This window comes from Salvelinus namaycush, chromosome 34, assembly GCF_016432855.1.
Source record: "Salvelinus namaycush isolate Seneca chromosome 34, SaNama_1.0, whole genome shotgun sequence".
NCBI lineage: Eukaryota > Metazoa > Chordata > Actinopteri > Salmoniformes > Salmonidae > Salvelinus > Salvelinus namaycush.
In genome coordinates, this window is record NC_052340.1 from 27,547,116 (window position 1) to 27,552,719 (window position 5,604).

Here is a 5,604-nt window from a genome sequence, read left to right on the forward strand (position 1 = left end):
GGACTCGGAGGAAAAGTATCTCAAGTCTGTATATTCATATTTAACCTTTTCACCAAAATAAAACAACTTCGGGGAAGAAAAGAAAACCCTTCTAGCAATGTAGGCTGTGCTTTTAGACGGACACAAACAGATATTCAACGCAGTGTGGCTTTCATCCAGGGCAAGAGGTCAACTTCTACTCTGGCCGAAGTTGGGATCATAGGGCTCTGTGCAGCCCAGTCAAGTTCTTCCACACCAATCTCGACAAACCATTTCGGTATGGAACTCGCTTTGTGCACGGGGGCATTGTCATGCTGAAACAGGAAAGGGCCTTCACCAAAGTGAAGGACAGAATCGTCTAGAATGTCATTCATTGTATGCTTCAGCATTAAGATTTCCCTTCACTGGAACTTAGGGGACTAGCCAAAACCATGATCAACAGACCACAACATGACCATTATTCCTCTTCCACCCAACTTTACAGTTGGCACTACGCATTAAGACAAGTAGCGTTCTCCTGGCATCCGCCAAACCCAAATTTGTCCGTCGGACTGCCAGATGGTGAAGTGTGATTCATCACTCCAGAGTCCAATGGTACTGCCAATGAACAGTTCTTGTTCTGATGTTGCTTTTAGAGGCAGTTGTGTGGCCTACCACTTCACGGCTGAGCCGTTGTTGCTCCTATACCTTTCCACTTCCCAATAACAGCAATTACAGTGCCTTGCAAAAGTATTCAACCCCCTTGGCATTTTTCCTATTTTGTTGCATTACAACTTGTAATTTAAATGGATTTTTATTTGGATTTCATGTAACACAAAATTGTCCAAATTGGTGAAGTGAAATGAAAAATATTACTTGTTTTGAAAAATGTAAAAAAAAAAAAAATTGAAAAGTGGTGCGTGCATACGTATGTATTCACCCCCTTTGCTATGAAGCCCCTAAATAACATCTGGTGCAACCAATTACCTTCAGAAGTCACATAATTAGTTAGATTGCACACAGGTGGACTTTATTTAAGTGTCACATGATCTGTCACATGATCTCAGTATATATACACCTGTTCTGAAAGGCCCACGAGTCTGCAACACCACTAAACAAGGGGCACCATCAAGCAAGCGGCACCATGAAAACCAAGGAGCTCTCCAAACAGGTCAGGGACAAAGTTGTGAAGAAGTACAGATCAGGGTTGGGTTATAAAGAAATATCTGAAACTTTGAACATCCCACGGAGCACCATTAAATCCATTATTAAAAAATGGAAAGAATATGGCACCACAACAAACCTGCCAAGAGAGGGCCACCCACCAAAACTCACGGACCAGGCAAGGAGGGCATTAATCAGAGTCAACAAAGAGACCAAAGATAACCCTGAAGGAACTGCAAAGCTCCACAGCGGTGATTGGAGTATCTATCCATATGTCACGCCCTGACCATAGAGAGCTTTTTATTCTCTATGTTGGTTAGGTCGGGGTGTGAATAGGGTGGGTCATCTAGGTGATTATGTTGGCCAGGTATGGTTCCCAATCAGAGGCAGCTGTTTGTCGTTGTCTCTGATTGGGGATCATATTTAGGCAGCCATTTCCCCTTTGTGCTTTGTGGGATCTTGACTATGGATAGTTGCCTGTTAGCACTATTGTTAGCTTCACGTTTCGTTTGAGATTTATTGTTTTGGTTTTGCTGTGAGTTTCACTTAGAAATAAAAAGATGTGGACACCAGATCACGCTGCGCTTTGGTCCAGTTATTCTAACGATTGTGACACCATAGGACCACTTTAAGCCGTACACACCGCAGAGCTGGGCTTTACGGAAGAATGGCCAGAAAAAAGCCATTGCTTAATAACCTCTTGGCGCTAGGGGTCAGATTTTTTTTTCTTTTTTTTTTTTAAACGTTCCCAAGGTAAACGGACATTTTCTCTGGCCCAGATCGTAGAATATGCATATAATTTACAGATTAGGATAGAAAACACTCCAAAGTTTCCAAAACTGTCAAAATATTGTCTGTGAGTATAACAAAACGTATTCTGCAGATGAAAACCTGAGAAAATATAACCCGGAAGTGATTTTTTATTTTTTTTAACTGTGTTTCCTTGACCGTCTTTCTTCCATTTAAAGGGGTATCAACCAGATTCCTTTTCCAATGGCTTCCTCGGGCTGTGACCAGGCTTTAGACATAGTTTCAGGCTTTTATTTTGAAAAATGAGCGAGATGTTTCATAAGTAGTCAGGTGTCCTCTGAATGTTTCCTGCGCGCGAGAGAGGGGCTCCCCATTTTCCTTTCGTCTCTGAATGAATAGGTTATGGTCCGGTTGTAATATTATCGATTATGTTTGTTAAAAGCAACCTGAGGATTGATTATAAAAAACATTTGACATGTTTCTATGACCATTACGGATACTTTTTGGAATTTGACGAATGGAACACGGCTTTTGTTTTCTCAACATAATGCGCAACCCAAATGGCGTTTTTTTTGTGATAAAAGTAATATTTATCGAACAAAAATAACATTTGTTGTGTAACTGGGAGTCTCGTTGTGTTTTGGTTTTGGTATATTTCACTTGTGATTGCATGATTATAAATATTTTTTGTAATATTTTTTAATCTGATACGTTTGGAAATTTTCATCTTCCTTTCAGGACTGGAACGAGGCTGTCGTTTTCTCAACATAACGCGCAACCCAAATGGCGTTTTTTGTTATAAAAGTAATATTTATCGAACAAAAATAACATTTATTGTGTAACTGGGAGTCTCGTGAGTGCAAACATCCGAAGATTATCAAAGGTAAGCGATTAATTTTATTGCTTTTCTGACTTTCGTGACCATGCTAATTTGGGGCTAGCTGTTGTAGCATTGAAAGCTACACTCACAAAAGCTTGGATTTCTTTCGCTGTAAAATATATTTTCAAAATCTGACACGATAGGTGGATTAACAACAAGCTAAGCTGTGTTTTGAAATATTTCACTTGTGATTGCATGATTGTAAATATTTTTAGTAATATTTTTGCATTTGGCGCCCTACAATTCTAGCGGTGGTTTAGGAAAGTGATCCCGTAAAAGGGATCCGTAGCGCAGAGAAGTTAAAGAAAAAAATAAGCAAACACGTTTGGTGTTCACCAAAAGGCATGTGAGAGACTCACCAAACATATGGAAGAAGGTACTCCGGTCATATGAGACAAAAATTTTGCTTTTTGAGCATCAAGGAAAACGCTTTGTCTGACGCAACCCAACACCTTTCATCACCCCGAGAACACCATCCCCACAGTGAAGCATGGTGGCAGCATCATGCTGTGGGGATATTTTTCATTGGCAGGGACTGGGAAACTTGTCAGAATTGAAGGAATGATGGATGGCGCTAAATACAGGGAAATTCTTGAGGGAAACCTGTTTCAGCTTTCCAGAGATTTGAGACTGGAACGGAGGTTCACCTTCCAGCAGGACAATGACCTTAAGCATACTGCTAAAGCAATACTCGAGTGGTTTAAGTGTGGGGTTTTTATAAGGTTTTTTGACATGCTTAACTAACTATAAGCTAGTAGGGCTTCTTATGCATTAAAGTTTGAATTGCTGACTCTTGTGAACCTGCATTTTCCATTGTTCTCACTTTTACCAGTGCTCAGGGCCTAACCATGAATATCAGCCTGAAATGTGTGTGTGTATGAAATATGTGTGTGTATGCAACAAAGTATCAGTAGTGTGGGTGCTGTACTGTGTGACGAGACTGTGCTAATCTTAGAGAGACACAGGAGGGGGGTGAATTAGGAGACTGTTGACCAGACAATAACAGATAAACTATACACACGAAAAACATATGTGAGGTTCTGAGTCATGCACTATAACCCAATACTATAACAAACGTGATTAGCAACTGTATTATATGTGATTGAATACTATAACAAACGTGATTTGATATTGACAACCTGTTGGCCTGGGCGCCTGGATGTCTGTGTGTGTGTGCTGGAAGTAACAGTTAGCTCAGATAAGAAGCTGGGAAGCTGTAGTTAGCCTTGAGCGAGAACAGTGGACAATGTATACAGGTGCAGATATCTCAGACAATGTTATAAAACTGTCTGACCCCAGTCTCTGGGGTGAGGGAGCGTAATCTACACAGCAACAATGAAAGGACACCAGAAAGCGCAAAGAAGCTGGGACCAGCTTATGTGCCAACATCAACGATAGGCTGGGTGAGTCTAAACCACGCCCAGTCTCTACTCTGACAGGCCGGCTCGGAAGCGGGAACTAATCTCTGTCACGAGTATAATATACTATCTTTGTCAGGAACAAATCAGTTCTCTGTCTTATCCTGCGTGATGAAACATTGAACCCGTATATACGGAAATTGTATTTGCCATTTATTAACTTTTGAATTAAACAATTATATTTAACCAAGTTCAGGTGTACTATTGTTCCTATCTCAGTTGAACTTTCGCAACCCTAACATAAGGGGAAACATTTAAATGGTTTGGAATGGCCTAGTCAGCCCAAACCTCAATCCAATTGAGAATCTGTGGTATGACTTAAAGATCGCTGTACACCAGCGGAACCCATCCAACTTGAAGGAGCTGGAGCAGTTTTGCCTTGAATGGGCAAAAATCCCAGTGACTAGATGTGCCAAGCTTATAGAGACATACCCCAAGAAACTTGCAGCTGTAATATCTGCAAAAGGTGGCTCTACAAAGTATTGACTTTGGGGGGGTGAATAGTTATGCACGATTAAGTTTTTTTTTTTCACAATAAAAAATATTTTGCATCTTCAAAGTGGTAGGCATGTTGTGTAAATCAATGATACAAACCCCCCAAGAATACATTTTAATTCCAGGTTGGAAGGCAACAAAATAGGAAAAATGCCAAGGGGTTGAATACTTTCGCAGGGCAGAAATTGATGAACTGACTTGTTAGAAAGTTGGCATCCTATGACGGTGTCACGTTGAAAGTCACAGCTCTTCAGTAAGGCCATTCTACTGCCAGTGTTTGTCTATGGAGATTGCATGGCTGTGTGCTCGATTTTATACACCTGAAATAGCCAAATCCACTCATTTGAGAGGGTGTCCACATACTTTTGTATATATAGTGTATCATTATACAATTCAACCCAGTTCGATCCAAAAGCTTTTAGTGTCCATGTTAGAGATTCCACACACATACACACAACACAAGGGGATTCAGCTTCTTAATCCTGTTCTCCATCATGTATGGTATGCCCTGATGACTGAGGTATCTCTTCCCGCTCTTCTTTAGCAAGCCAACTAAATAGGCAAGCATCAGTTTAGAACAGGGACTCCAGTTTTCCCTTTTCAATTTGAATGGCAATAGAACAACACATTGAAAGAGAATCAGCCCTGCAATGGCCTTGACTGTTCACGTTTAGTAAATACCCTCAATAGCTCATAGCAAATCACATAAAGAAAACAAGACAATGCACTTATTTTAGAGTATCTAATTGCCAATTAGTAACCCAATTGCAAAATGTTATAGTTTCTCCCTAATTGATAGCTTTCACAGCAATAACCTCCCTGGTAGGCTGCCTTCGCCTTGGCAGTCCCACGCAGCAAGCCACATTTTACCTCATTAGATTACTGCAAATTGCAGAAACTGGAAAATGTGTTCATTTACCTAAGTGGTGTGATTGAATG